Source organism: Pituophis catenifer, unplaced genomic scaffold, assembly GCF_029215685.1.
Source record: "Pituophis catenifer annectens isolate HBS135680 unplaced genomic scaffold, rPitCat1.0.hap2 SCAF_6, whole genome shotgun sequence".
NCBI classification, from domain to species: Eukaryota; Metazoa; Chordata; class Lepidosauria; order Squamata; family Colubridae; genus Pituophis; species Pituophis catenifer.
The window spans coordinates 77,317,294-77,333,290 of NW_027256886.1; the positions used below are offsets into that span (position 1 = coordinate 77,317,294).

General features: G+C 42.8%; 1 long non-coding RNA gene across 1 annotated transcript in view; it reads right to left on the reverse strand.

Moving 5' to 3' along the window:
* Positions 1-2,172: 2,172 nt before the first annotated feature.
* The window catches only part of LOC139318379 (uncharacterized), an 87,341-nt gene continuing 73,516 nt past the window's right edge, over positions 2,173-15,997 (reverse strand). Inside the window, exon 3 of the long non-coding RNA XR_011600506.1 lies at positions 2,173-2,189. This is a non-coding gene — a long non-coding RNA (uncharacterized lncRNA). The remainder of the gene's footprint in view (positions 2,190-15,997) is intronic.

Consider the following 15,997-nt stretch of genomic DNA (forward strand, 5'->3'; position numbering starts at 1 on the left):
CAACATTAAATATGAGGCACTTAAGAGGAAAGGTACCTGGTGAAAGGGGACAGCCTATCAACTCTCTTCCTGTGCTACTTACTGGATCAATTCTTCCAGTTCCTCTCAACTCTAGTTCTCGCTACATAGGCTTACTCTGAACATCATTATTTTGAAATAGCACTAAGCCTGCGACCCAAACCAGCCTGACTTGCAATTATTATCAGGGCCCCCTGAATGCACCTACACAAAACATTTCCACAAAACCAGAAATAGAGCAGACAATAACCATACATGCCAGTCTAAACCACCTGTCCAACCTTGGATCTTTCCTAGCCAAGCAATTCTTTTGTTTCCCAGGTGGCTGATGATATTTGTGAGAGGGGAAGAAAATAAAGCCTGCAGCATCCACCATCATCTTTAATCATCATCATCTTTTAATGAGGGGTGGAGTCTGGGCAATTGACTGGAGCTAGCAGAGTGTTTAATGGCCGGATGCCCTTCCTGTCACCAATGCGGAGTTTTGTCTAGCAGGTATATTCTCATTGTGCCAAGAGAGAGAGAAATATCTGCCTCTACCTAGGATCGAACTCCATAGCCTCCTGGTGAGGCTGATTGTGAGGTGAGAGCTCCGCCTCTAGGCCACCGCACCACTCCTAGCCCCCATCTTTAATGTACGCTGTAAATTAGGATAGTACCATTTGCCCATATGGTTTCTGCCAGAGGATACTAAATGCAGAAAATATATACTGCAGGCAAAAAGTTCCTGGCTCAACTTCCTAGCACCACTCCTTTTAAAAGAATATATCGAAGAACACAACTGGGAAAGAATTGAAGAAGTTCCTGTTAATGGATGCCGATGGTTATGGAGTAGGGTAATCAAAAAGACCTTCTTAAACAAATAACATGAAATTAGAAAGGAGGAGAATGTCCTCCTTAGAAGTAGTACAGGTAGTCCTCGACTTACAACCAGAACTGAGCCCCAAATTTCTGTTGTTAAGTGAGTTTTGCTCCATTTTACCTTTCCCGCCATGATTGTTAAATGAATCACTGCAATTGTTAAGTTAGTAACACTATCAGCTTGCAAAGCTTTCAAGTTGCCATGAGCAGGAGGGAGGGAGAACTGATAGAGCTGATTGATTTCCCTAACTGAAGTTACGTTCCATACATTCTTCCTAACCGCAATCAGAAGGATGGTGTTGGATTTCACAGCCAGCCAAAGTAGTTAATTGGAGAATGTGATTTATGACATGGCCAGGGAGGAGGAGAGAGACAGGGTCATAGGGGAACGTAAATCTACGGGGGATTAGTTCTAACTGCATCCGAATATTGCCAAAATGGTGCTCCTAATAAATGACTGTATTTCTTTTGAAGTTTGGCTCATGGCTCATGAATTAATTAGGACATCTTTCAGAAACTTCACAAACACAGTTGTTCAATGAATCTGGCTTCCCTATTGACTTTGCTTGTCCGAAGGTCGCAAAAGGGAATCACAAGACCCTCGGATACTGCAAACCGTCATAAATACATGTCAGTTGCTAAGTAATTTTGATCACGTGTCCATGGAGATGCTGCTATGGTTGTTAAGTGTGAAAAACGGTCATAAGTCTGTTTTGTAACTTTGAACGGTCACTAAATGAATGGTTGTATGTCGAGGACGACCTGTATGCTTGATGGCAACATCTCCTGCCAGGTATGCATTTATAACTAGCATTAAGGAGCTGTACAAGTGGCTGAATGGGTAACCATGTTTAACAAGCTATCATGGTTAACAACAGAATACTTCATCCCAGTCCTATAATGTTCAATATCACTACAGTTTGACAGCACTAGCGCTAGAGAAGCACAATATACTTAGGCAATAATGAAGTTGATATAGCAGATTCTCAAATGTTTGTTCTTTTGACCACACAAGTATAAAATGTTTGTTTCTGAACTCTCAGCGATGTTTTTAAACAATCCATCAGTCCTAGTTGACCTCAGAGAAGTCAAATGCTTCTTTACTTCCCATCATGGAATATGTTGCTATCCACTTGAAAAGGAAAAGACTCATTTGTGAATCTAAATGGCAGTAAATGATTAATTTAGGGTTGTTGCTTTTTGCTTCCTGATTTAATAATTGTTCTCTCCTTTGCCCCAGGGCCCATTCACTTTACCAGCAGATGCGTTCTTCCCAGCGGAGTCAAAAACTTTGGTACTTACGGGAGGTCCTGAAAGAAAAGAAAAACACGGACATGGTTGATATTCCAAATTCAATAACACCGTTGCTTTATGTAATAAAGTTTCCACAACATCTCAATCCATCTTCATTTATAACAATCCAGATTTACCCAACGTATTACAGAAAAATAGAACAGAACACATTTCAGTACAGCAGGATATATAATATATCTGAATTATGTGAAAAGGCAGAAAGACCAGGTTGTACTTCCTGAGCAGTCAATCTTACATATTTAAATTAGTGAGATACTTAAGCAATATTACCATATCCAAGCTGAGAAGGACTTTAACACTCACTCAGCTAATGCTCTTCCTTCAGCCATTTTGGAAGTCAGATACAAAGAAATTCCATATTCTGTTCAATTATATTCATGTGCTAGAGCAGTGATGGTTAACCTTTTTGCCATCGCGTGCCAAAAGTGGGGGGAGCGGGGAGGGATGTGTTGTGCGCGCACGCACCCACACCCATAATTATATGCACCCCGCCCCCATGCATGTGCGCACCCCCCCCCCGCGCTCCCTTTTGGCACACGATGGCACGGTGGGCCCAGTAGGGCCATTTTTTTGCTCTCTCCAGGCTCCAGACCCTCTCTAAGAGCCTGTGGCGGGGAAAACAGTCTCCCCCCCCGAAGCCCTCTGGAGGCTGGAAATGGCCCTTTGCCAACTTCCGGTGTGACCAAAAGGCCCGTATTTTGCTCTTCCCAGGCTCTAGAGCCTCTCTAGGAACCTGGAGAGGGTGAAAAGAGCCTTCCCCACCCCCCCCAGAGGCTGCATGGTCCCGGTGGGATGGTTTTCTGTGCCATTTCCGGCACTCAGGCCAGCACACAGTGACGTAAAAGGTTAGCCATCAGTGGTCTACATCATATCCGTGGTCATGTGGCCAGTATGGCTATATCCGAAAGGCACAAGGAATGATGTTATGCTTCCCACTGAAGTGGTATCTATGTACCTACTTGCATTTGCATGCTTTTAAACTACTAGGTGGGCAGCTGGCTACATGACCATGGAAATTGGCTCCCTCGCCCAAGAAACGATGAGCACCATGCCCTAGAGTCAGAAATGGCGACAGGGAAACCTTTACCTTTACCTTTGTAACCTACATAACCAAAATTTGTTGTGGTCATAAAGAGTTTATAAGAAGGCAAGGGGGCCCTAAGACTAAAATGTTTGAGAAATCCTGCTCTACACCATCAACTTCAACTAGAGAGAAGATACATTCTAGAGTCCATTCATACAGTATTGGTATTTGTACCAGTAGTGGGTTTCAATTTAGTTTACTACCGGTTTGCGCTTGCGCGTTCTCCTGCGCATGCGACGCTTCTGCATATGCGCAGAAGTGGCCGGGCGGGTAGGCGGAGCCTCCTGCCGCTGGCGCTACTGGCTCATCTGATTTGGGGCAAACCAGTAGCAACCCACCACTGATTTGTATCACTCCTAGATCATTTCTTGCCATTAGGATCCCATACCATCATCTTTGTTGGGTGCTTGAGCTATGTTTTTATGGCTCATCTGTGTTATATGGCTCCCGGTGGTCTTCCGAGTGCGCTTCAAGGTTCTGGTTATCACCTTTAAAGCGCTCCATGGCTTAGGACCTGGTTATCTACGGGACCGCCTGCTACCACCAATAGCCTCCCACCGGCCAGTACGCTCCCATAGAGAGGGGCTCCTCCGGGTGCCATCGGCCAAACAATGTCGACTGGCGGCCCCTAGGGGGGGAGCCTTCTCTGTGGGGGCACCTACGATCTGGAACGAGCTCCCCCCGGAGATACGGAGGATCCCGGATCTGCGCACCTTCCGTCGCGCGCTTAAGACTTTCCTATTCCATCAAGCTGGCCTGGCCTAAATCTTCTCCCCTTTTTAAATGTAAATTTTTTAAATTTTTTAAATGTAAATTTTAATTTGTTTTAAATTATGGGGTATTTTAAATTCAGCCAAATTATTTAATTCGTTTTTAATTCATTTTAAATTTTTTGTATTTATGTGTTTTATCTCGTGGCTGTTCACCGCCCTGAGTCCTTCGGGAGAAGGGCGGTATAGAAATTTAATAAAATAAATAAGTAAAATAAATATATTAGAGTCCACAGATGAGCCACGTTTTAGTAGAAGCCCTACAGCTCTGCAGAGCTTGCAGAAAAGTTATTTCCCTTTGATTTGATTTCTTACCTAAATTATCTTCCAGGTCCTAAGCTTTCTTTTCTCCCTCTAGAAGCTAAAAAAAACCAAACCAAACCCAACCCAACCCAAGAAAGTCCAGTTGCCTTTTGGAAAAAGCTCCTTTGGGACTACCATGACTTGGATGATTGAGAATCTCCTATAGACATTAAGCCCCATAAACTTCACACCAATATCTCACAGCTGCTTTTACACAGATCATGGGATAGTATTTTGGCAACTTTACAAATTTATTGTAAATACTTAGAATTTCCCAAGTTGAAAAAATACCACATACAAGAGTGTGATTGCTTGAAAAAAGTATGGTTGTGTTCTACCTTTTCAGTTATAGAATAGAATAGAATAGAATAGAATAGAATAGAATAGAATAGAATAGAATAGAATAGAATAGAATAGAATAGAATAGAATAGAATAGAATAGAATTTTTATTGGCCAAATGTGATTGGACACACAAGGAATTTGTCTTGGTGCATAGGCTCTCAGTGTACATAAAAGACAAGATATGTTCGTCAAGAATCATAAGGTACAACACTTAATGATAGTCATAGGTCAGTGGTGGGATTCAGCCAGTTCGTATCACTTCGAGAGAGCCGGTTGTTAACTTTCTGAGCAGTTTGGCAAACTGGTTATTGGAAGAAATCATTAGGGGAGAGAACCAGATGTTAAATTACTTGAATCCCACCACTGTCATAGGGTACAAATAAGCAATCAGGAAACAATATCAATATAAATATTAAGAGTGCATTGATGGACTCTTGGGGTGTTGTAAACCATTTCAAAACTGGGAGCTATTTAAAATGCAGGCAGATTACTTGAAACAGTTCCTGAGGATTTGGAAAATGAAAATCCAAATCCTCAGGAACACAAGAGTGCACAAGAGGCCTATGAATACCCCCAATACTTTCCTGTACAGATATGCTGTGGCAAAGTATTGTGCAAATAACAAAGAGGTCAATTGGGGGCAATTTTTAAGAGGGCACTGTTGATCTTGCCATCACAGTATCCCAGCTGAAAGGCTTCCAGATAACCTTAGGCTTCTTTGAGAGCTCTTTTGAAAACAAAACAAAACCGGACGACAATTCTTGCAGTAGCAATCTCAGTATATCTTGAGTATAGCAAGGTACAGAATCAGAGGTGGTATTCAACCGGTTCGGACCGATTCGGGCGAATTGGTAGTGGCGACCTGCTGGTGGCTGCCCACCCGCCTGGGCGTAATCCCGTCCTATATCGCTGTATTTTTGATGCCGCAAACATGTGCGGATGGCATGCATGAGTGAATTGCCGTGTTGTTTGATGTTGCACGCACAGCACACAAGAGTGAATTATCATGATTTATGATGCCGCACAGGTGTGCTCACATTTCCAGTGCTGGGCGAACTGGTTTACTACAGTATGCGAAACCCACCTCTGTACAGAATGCTAGTTTAGAGGAAGCCTGCATTGGTGCCTTATAGGAACTGAACTGAACTGAACTGAACTGAACAATGATCAGTAGCACAACAATAACAGGGAGACATGGGCGGCACACAAGTCTTATAAGCAAACAAGCAACCAAAATATTTAAATTTTTCTGCATTATGTTTTCAGATGTAGCTCTGCACTTTTTATTGCGGTGTAGACCTGAGAATGCAACTGGAGACATTTTTAGAATGTACTTCTGGTTCCTGTTTCACTTCTAAATTCCTTCCCTTCTCAGCATCAAATCCATTGACCATCCATTCTCCGGCTATTTAGTATGACAATGACATCATGCTGGAATTTTAGGCTGCCTTCCAAAACCTTATCTGCTCCTTACAGATTGCCCAACACTTTGGAAACTGATGTGACCAGCAAGGTATGCCTGAACTCCCTCATCATCTATTGCAGCAATACTAGCTATCCATCAGTAGCGGGCACACATTTTGTGGCGTACAATATCAGTTAACACACTTGGGTGGCATGCTTAACTTCCAGGGCTCTTCATCCTAACCCAGTTGAAATGTTTTCACTAGTTACTGAGCCAGCAGAAAACTGTGTCGACATAAAAGTTGGTAGCCCCTGTAGCAATCTTTATCATGACAGAAACATTATATTAGTAAATGCTGTTCTCTTAGTAAGGATAAGGTAAAGGTAAAAGTTCCCATTGCAATATGTGCTAGTTGTTCCCAACTCTAAGGGGCAGTGCTCATCTCCGTTTCAAAGCCAAAGAGCCAGCGCTGTCCGAAGACGTCTCCGTGGTCATGTGGCCGGCATGACTAAATGCCAAAGGCGCACAGAACACTGTTACCTTCCCACCAAAAATGGTCCCTATTTTTCTACTTGCATTTTTTACGTGCTTTCAGACTGCTAGGTTGGCAGAAGTTGAGACAAGTAACGGGAGCTCACTCTGTTACACAGCACTAGGGTTTCGAACAGCTGAGCTTACGATAGACAAGCACAGGGTCTTAGTCACTGAGCCACCGCATCAATTTTGTTAAAATTTAATTTTAATTTTAAAAGTTTAATTTTGTTAAAGTTTGGTAAATTCTCCCAACTTTGTTACTGTCCCCACTTCACCTTCATCAAAAATCATGAGTCTGTGTCAAAATATCTGCCACACTTTCATCTTAATGATGAGGCTGAGGATATGCTCAGGTTTCAAAGATGGCTAGACCAACAAATATAGCTATCTGACAAAACTTATTCAATTCTGTATGTGTGTGTGTTCAAAGGGGGTGTATTCCAGAAGAGTACTGTACCTTAAATGGCCCAAACAATTGTGGACAGGCAAGGGGAAGATTAAGACATGAATCACCAAAGAGACAGATAGTTCTCTTGCTTTACTGTGCAACTCTGCCACAATCACTGTTGATCACTGCTGTTCAGATTGTTTTTGTTTTTGTTTTGTTTTTTTATTGGATTTGTATACCGCCCTACTCCCAAAGGATTCAGGGCGGTGAACAGCCACAGAATAAAACACATAAATACAAAAATTTAAAATAGAATAAAAACGAATTAAATAATTTGGCTGAGACAAATTAAAATACCCAATAATTTAAAAACAAATTAAAATTTACATTTAACAGGAGAAAAGATTTAGGCCAGGCCAGCTTGATGAAATAAAAAAAATCTTGAGCGCGCGACGGAAGGTGCGCAGATCCGGGATCCTCCGTATCTCTGGGGGGAGCTCGTTCCAGATCGTAGGTGCCCCCACAGAGAAGGCTATCCCCCTGGGGGCCGCCAGTCGACATTGTTTGACCGACGGCACCTGGAGGAGCCCCTCTCTATGGGAGCGTACTGGCCGGTGGGAGGCTATGCCGCATCCGGAAGACCACCGGGAGCCAATGCAGCTCGCGCAGGAGGGGGGTCACATGGGAACGCCACTTCGCTCCCATAACCACCCACGCGGCCACACTCTGCACCAGTTGGAGCCTCCGAGTGCTCCTCAAGGGGAGCCCCAAGGAGAGAGCGTTACAATAGTCCAGGCGGGAGGTGACAAGGGCATGAGTGACCGTGCGTAAGGAGTCCCGATCTAGAAAGGGACGCAACTGGCGAATCAGGCGAACCTGATGAAAAATCCTCCCGGTCACGGCCGTTAAGTGCTCTTCTAAAGACAGCCGTGAATCCAGGATGATGCCCAAGTTGCGAGCCCTTTCTGTGGGGGCCAATGATTCGCCCCCAATAGTCAGCGATGAAAGGTCAGATTGTTCCAGCACTCCAAGCTGGAGATAGGCTTTGGAGTCCTGGCAGGTTCAAGGCGAATGCCTGTTATTTTTGGGGGGTAGGGGGTGGAGATGCGAAAGAGATTTCTTCTTTTTGCCAAAAGCAGAATGGCCTTGGTGACTCCCAGTGCCCAGGAACATAAAAAGGGACTAAAATTAAATTTAAAGAAGAGCAAATTAATGACAACAGGTTTTTGATTTTCAAATGCCATGAAGTTTCCATGCCTATAAAAAATAAGAATCATGAAAGCTATGGTGACCTTTTCTATGACACTTTGTGGAAGTGAAAGTTGGACTTTGAAGAAATGGGATAGGAAGACTATTGACACTTTTGAACTTTGGTGTTGGAGAAGACCCTTGAGAATACCACAGATAACCAAGAAAACAAACAAAGGGATCATCAAACCAACCAACCCAGAATTCTCACTTAAGGCACAGATATCAAGGCTCAAGTAATCCTACTTCCAAATCAAACATTATGTGAAGATCTGGAGAAGGTTCTAACGTTGGGAAAGGTGGAAAGAAAGAGAAGAGGAGGACGATCAGCAACAAGGTGGATGGATTTGGTTATAGTGGCAATGAATGCACCATTGGAAGACCTGAAGGACCAATTAGAAACGAATTGTCATGGATAAAAACAATGTGGTAACTAAGAGTGGACAACAACTTGATGATACATAATCAATCAATCAATCAATCAATCAATCAATCAATCACAGGGAAGGATAACTTAGGCCTTCCTTGAGATATGGACTGTCAATCAGATAAAGTTGTTTAGGATACATGTATCAAGTAGCATAGTCAAAATACCTTCCATCCCTCTTTCCAATTATGTGTTTCTGGGATTAAAATCACTAAATTGTGTACTGAATAAATATGTGGAATTGAATTATGGCCCTATCCTACCCTTATCCAACTTCTTAGCTGATTAGTAAAACAATGAACATATCAAGCACGAACAACCAGATCCAGATGTGAAAAGTTCACTTAGCTATTTTATTGCTTATGCCTAATTTCACAGGAATCTTCCCAGTCTGCATCTGGGCTAGACTAGATAACGTTCAGCAGCATTGGGAAGGGGGAAGTGTCAGATCTTGCCTTCTTATGCCTACTTAATAACTCCAAACTAATTCCTTGCTTGACTTCTCCCCTTGGTTTGGCCAGCCTCTCTCCGACAGAACTAGTCAGTAAAAGCTGGAGAGAGTTTAGATCATGGGTGTCAAACTCGATTGTGTCACGGGCTGGATCCTTTGCGGAGCTGGGGGTTGGGGGGACATGGCCTGCATGTGACATATCCAGCCCACGGGCCACCAGTTTGACAGGCCTGGTTTAGACTAATAAGAGAGATTTGTGTCCCAATTTATGCTTAGTTATGAAGCCTTGGGCAAAACATTATTTCCCATTCTAATCCAGAAATATGGAGCTTGTGATCCTTTAGATGCTTGTAACTTCTAGCATCTTGTATCATTGGCCATATTTGCTTATGCAGCATTATACTTCAGAAAATCTTGAGGTTCCCCATTTTTAGCTTAGCTTGAAGCTTCATAGATGCATCCATATCAGTAATTTTCTTGCCAATAGTATGAAAACAGTTTATCATTATCACCTTCTAGTACATTTTTTTCAATTTCCCAGTCTAGCTTAACACATATTTTCTGATAGTTTCCAACCAAATACTAATCAAGTCCAACCCTAATTAGCTTTACACAATCAGCTGGGTTCTCTTGCTTGTGTAACTTAGTTCAGCAGTCAAGACACATCCACTCTTCTGTATTTTCCATCCTACATGACCATCTTAGCTGATGATGTGAACATTATCTAATAAACCACTCAATATTTGCATGTCCAGCCCCAGTGTCTTCCCATGCTTCAAGATATTTTTTCTACCCAATTTCTGGCATCATTCAAACATGCATACATTTTACAACCCTTCTGATTGGCTGGAGGTTCTTCTCTAATGTTTCTATCCATCTAGTTGAACATCCAGTTGCTCATTCAATTATATTTCATTTCCTCCTTTCAAAACTAATTAAATTGTCCTGAATAATCTCAGAGGCTTAGTGTTTCTCTACAGTGTTAGACCTTAAAGGGAGGGAGATTAAACTGTTTCTTGATTCTTAGTAGAGAGCTGTCTTAATTCCCGGATCCATGAAGGATCAAGCAGCAAGAATACAAGATTGGCCAGTTTAGTCAGCAAACATCTCAACATTGTTAATCCATTAAAGTTAATGGAAGATGCTGCTATAAATGTCTGGAATCAACAAGGATACCAATACTAATGTAATTGCATTAACTTTATAATAACAGATTTTACTGTGAAATGATTATACGATCATTTCTTTCATTTTCTATATTTTGGTAAACCGGAATGAAATGGGATGTATGGCTGTATGTATGTATGTACGTACGTATAGATTAGATAGATAGATAGATAGATAGATAGACAGACAGACAGACAGACAGACAGATAGATCTCAGTTAACATGGAAGACCAAGAGAAGAAGAGGACAACCAACAACAAGGTGAATGGATTCAGGGGTGAAATCCAGCAGGTTCTGACAGGTTCTGGAGAACCGGTAGTGGAATTTTTGAGTAGTTCGGAGAATCGGTAGCGGAAATTTTGAGTAGTTCGGAGAACTGGCAAATACCACCTCTGGCTGGCCCCAGAGTGGGGTAGGAATGGAGATTTTGCAATATCCTTCCCCCAGGAGTGGGGAGGGAATGGGGATTTTGCAGTATCCTTCCCCTGGAGTGGGGTGGGAATGGAGATTCCGCAGTATCCTTCCCCTGCCATGCCCACCAAGCCATGCCCACCAAGCCACACCACACCCACCAAGCCACACCCACAGAACCGGTAGTAAAAAAAAAATGGATTTCACCACTGAATGGATTTGGTTATAGTGGTGATGGGTGCAGTGTTGGAAGAGCCAATAACCAGGTTAGAGACAATCAACATGGAGAAAATATATGTGGTTGCCAGGAATTGACACCAACTTTATAACACCTCACCAATCTGTCAACAATCTGTTTTGTAAAAATACTAAAATGGGGTGCCACAATTAAAAAATAAATAAATGAATGCATAAGCTGACCCATGCTTAACCTGAAATGAAATGTTTCAAGTTTAAACCTGTTAGTATTTCCTTGTTTTTCTACATTCCACTTGTATTCAGTATATTCAGTCCGACTAACCCGCTGAACTGAATTGTGTGTGTGTGGGAAGGTGAGGGGATAGTGTATCCCTTCCCTTTTCAGACTTTTGAAACATGAGTCCATTTTGGCCACACAACAACCAGCCCTGTTGTTAAATGGATGGTTAGAGCAGTGATGGCTAACCTTTTTGCCATCGCGTATCAGGAGGGGGGGGCGGGGGAGGGTCGCGCATGCACGTGCCCACGCGCATGTGTGCCAACACCCTTCCCCCTCCCCCCCGCTCCTGGCACAGGATGGCCTGGTAGGCCCGTTTTTTTTTTCTTACCTGGTTCCAGATCCTCTCTGTGTATCTGGGAACGGCGAAAACAGCCTTTCCCACTCCCTTGGAGGCCCTACGGAGGCTGAAAGGGCCCATTTCCCAACTCCCGGTGGGACAGGAAGTGACATTTTTTGCTATCCCCAGCCTCCAGAACCTCTCTAGGAGTCTCTAGGAGCCTCTCTAGGAGTCTGTAGGAGCCTCTCTAGGAGTCTCTGGAGGCTGGGGACAGGAAAAAACGTCACTTCCTGTCCCACCGGGAGTGGGGAAATGGGCCCTTTCAGCCTCCGTAGGGCCTCCAAGGGAGTGGGAAAGGCTGTTTTCGTCGTTCCCAGATACACAGAGAGGATCTGGAGCCAGGTAAGAAAGAAAAACGGGCCTTCCCCACCCCCCCCAGGCCCTCCAGAGGCAGGAAACAGCCTGTTTCCCTACTTCTGGTGGGCCCAGAAGGCCCGAAAATCAGCTCGCCGGCGCGCGCATGTGCCCCAGAGCTAAGCTGGCGTGCCCACTAATATGGCTCCACATGCCACCTGTGGCACGCGTGCCATAGGTTCGCCATCACGGGGTTAGAGGGTTGCAGCATTAGGTCTTCAAATCTCACCTGAGCATTGCCACACCTGTTTGCTCATTTTCCTTCATGGTTGAATAGGTCAAAAATAGGTCATGGTTTTGCTGGATTTATCCAACAATTGGCATGGAACAGTCCATAGATCTAAATCCCAGAAATGCAATTTAGTTTCTTATGCTACTACCAAATATGATTTAAAGCCAAAGAGTAATTTGGCTCAATCTGTCTTTGGGAGATATGTCTTTCCAAAATGACTTTCCTGTCCCTCATCAGCTGATGACCTCATAGCAGCTAGGCCATATGTGACATTTATAGTTATGCAATTCGTATTGTTTGGTCATACCACTTTAATATAGAAAAAAAACCCTGATGATTGATGAGGAGATGAATTACTCTGATTCCCAGATATTTGGGAAAGGAAGAAAATAATGTTAACATAATCCATCCCTGATTGAAATGTTAAAATAGACATTATAATTAACAGTAATGCCTTGAAATTTGATCTCAAGTCTGCTTTACATATAATTTGATACAAAAGCTTTTCCCTCCTTTGTGCATGATACTGGAGGTGGGAAGTCCTCCCCCACTCCTGAAAGCGACAACTAACATCAAAATTGCGTGACAACTAAAAAGAGGGAATATTTTGCTTAGACCAAGGATTAAATCCTTCCAAGAAATGAATTGGCTTGGCTGTGTTTGGTGAAATTGTACTCTTTTTGCTGTCAAATGCATAAGATGGTTTTGCATTTTCCTATGAAAAGCTCCAGAGAGTTTGCTGGGTTTGGCTGCTCCAGCAAAACCTAAGAAATTTGAGGTTAGAAGCTTAATGAAAAACCCCCTAAATATTCTTTACCAAAAGTATACTCATAATATATCAGTCTGTCTAGAAGGTGTGAACAGAAATAATTTTGCGGTTTTGCCCCAGGCTAATTTCATTCTGTTTTTCATTCTTATTCTTGGCCCCAAACCCACCATTTATCTTTGCTCTCATCCTTTCTCAGTCTAATATCCCATTCCTCCCGCCACCAGGTATGTTGGAAATATAATTCCCAGGATTCCCCAGCACGCATGACAATAGCCAATACCCAAATTGGCTGAAGAAGTCCAGTGCTGTAATCCTGATACATTTTATTGGCATGGAGTCAGTGACTTCTACTTAGAGTGTGTCTGATTCTGCCTTTCAAAACTCCCATAGAACAGTAGACCTGTCCATAAAAGAGCCACGAACCAAACGGGTTGATGGTTTGTGGGGAAATTTCTGGTGCTTAACCTGTCAAAACATCTTTCGTCAGGTTCCTGTGCTCGCTTCAAATGTCTGCAGAGATTGTACCTAGGAAATAGATCTTTTTGTGGTTTCTTTTCAAAGAAGAGGAGATGGGATGCTCAGTATGATGTAATAATGGAATAAGATACTCAGTGATGTCAGTACTTTTCGTATAATTTGAGATTTTTAAAAAGAAAGGTAAACGAGAAGCTAAAAATTAGCTTCATTCACAAGGGACGAGATTGAACCACAAACCGATCTTAAATCGGAGTATGATGGCAAATGCAGAATAGAAGAAACAAATAGCTGCAAAGGCATAACATGTTCTGATTTTCCAGTGTTGCCACGGGAAGTCCTGCCTTAGCCATAAAAGCCAGCTGGGGGGAAATTTGGACCAGTCACTCTCTCTCTCAGCCCAACGTATCTCACGGGGTTGGTATTGTGAGGAAGGTAATAGAAGGAGGAAGGTATGTTGGATATGTTCACTGCCTTGAGTTAGTTGTAAAAGTTATTTATTTATTTATTTATTTATTTATTTATTTATTTATTTATTCATTCATTCATTCATTCATTCATTCATTCATTCATTCATTCAATATGCCGCCTTTCTCCGGAGACTCAGGGCGGCTTACAATGCATTAAAAAAAATTATAAAAACATTTAAAAATTAAAACATTAAAACCCATTCACACCATTCATGGCCGGATCTCACAAGATCGCAACAGCGAGATCAACGGCCCCAGGCCTGCTGGAAAAGCCAGGTCTTCACCGCTTTTCGGAAGGCCAATAGGGTGGGGGGTGGTCCGGACCTCAGGAGGTAACTGCTTCCAGAGAGCCAGGGCAGCCACAGAGAAGGCCCTCCCCCATGGGCCCGCCAGCCGGCATTGTTTAGCTGACGGGACCCGGAGGAGACCAACCCTGTGGGATCTTACCGGTCGCTGGGAGCTATGTGGTAGAAGGCGGTCTCGAAGATAATCTGGCCCTGAGCCATGTAGGGCTTTAAAGGTAATAACCAACACCTTGAATTGCGTCTGGAGACCAATAAATAAAAGTGGGGTGCAAATAAATAAATAAACAAAACTTTTTTGTGAGGAGGGAAGGGATAAACACATAATTTAAGGGTCAGATTTTGAAAGTCAAATCAGACACCAAATAGTGTAAACTGTTGTTTGGGAAGGATAATGATGGATGGAGGACAAGGAGCATTCATGGAATTTGAAGATAGACAGGGATGACTGTTCCAGTTCTGAGTACTTTAACATACTCATTAGAATGATAATTAACTCTATGGTGAAAATAACAAATAAAATCTTGGGTCCTTTTTATATTTTTTTGTAGAGGGAAGCATGATTTCCCTTTCGAGGCGGCCAAGTGTCCCTATTCACAGGAATCCATGTGATGGAATCATTTTGCTTTCAGACTTTAGCCACTTACCCATTGGGCAGGAGAACCAGGGACCAATGTATGCAAACTATTACAAACAAGGCAGGTAGGCTCCAGAAATCAATGTCCACTATATTTTGCACCAACTGTAATGTGCAGATGTTTTGAGAAGCAATTTGATACAATGGATCTTAAACAGGGGTGTCAAACTCAAGGCCCGGAGGCCTGGATCTGGTCCACGGGGTACTTAGATCTGGCCCACAGGGCCGCCCCGGCCCATGGTACCTCTGCCAGTGAAAATGGAGCTTGGGAGGGCCGTATACGGCCCTCCCAAGCTCCTTTTTCATTGGTAGAGAGTTGCAGGAGGCTGTCACAGCTGAAAATGGAGCTCATTTTCTCTGGCACAGTGCTTGGGCCACGAGTGACGTCAAGATGGCCACGCCCACCCCAAGATCACACCCAATCCTGGTTCGGCCCTCAATGAAATCGAGTTTGATCTTAAATAAAGTCACCTTTAAGTTGAGCTCAGACTTATCAATGTAGGGATTTTTGGGGGGACGGGGCAACAATATGGTAGTGGTTTCACACTACATTCATCCAACATTGTTTTCAACTTTTCAACCTATTGCCCTGATCTTCCATCTAGGTATTAACCAGACCCAACCCTGGTTAGTGTAACAGGCAGAAGGAATAATCTTGAGGGACAGGAGGAAGAGCTGCAACAAAGACAAACCAAGGAAACGGCATGTGGCTATTTAAATGTCATTTTGCTACATCTAATTTTTATCCCCAGGGCACCAACCAGCATCTTGTATGATTTTTATAAAAGACTAGAAGGTTCAAAACTAAAAAGCATAAGCATCTCTAAAAATCCATAAAAGTAAAAGACAATGTTCACTCTGATGCTAAGAGGGCAAACAATGGGATTCTACTTTAAAAAAGGAATAATAAAAAGAAATCCTAAATATTAAAAACGAAGAGAAGGATTCTAAAACTACTTTATGGATAAAAGTTTTAAAAGCTTGCTCACTAAATGCCAAGATGCTAAGCACGTATGTCACTTGGGGCTCATGGGCTAGCGAGGTGCAAATTGAATTATATATTCAACTGGGATCGTAAGGATTAAAGGAACAATTTTCTGCCTAAAGCAATAGCAGCTGAAAGAAATGGTACTACTTCCCTACAGAGCTGGCTTGATGCTAGGAAGCCAATGAAATTGTCCTCAGAAGTGTATTAGCAAGTGGAATTGTGAAGGTAGGGT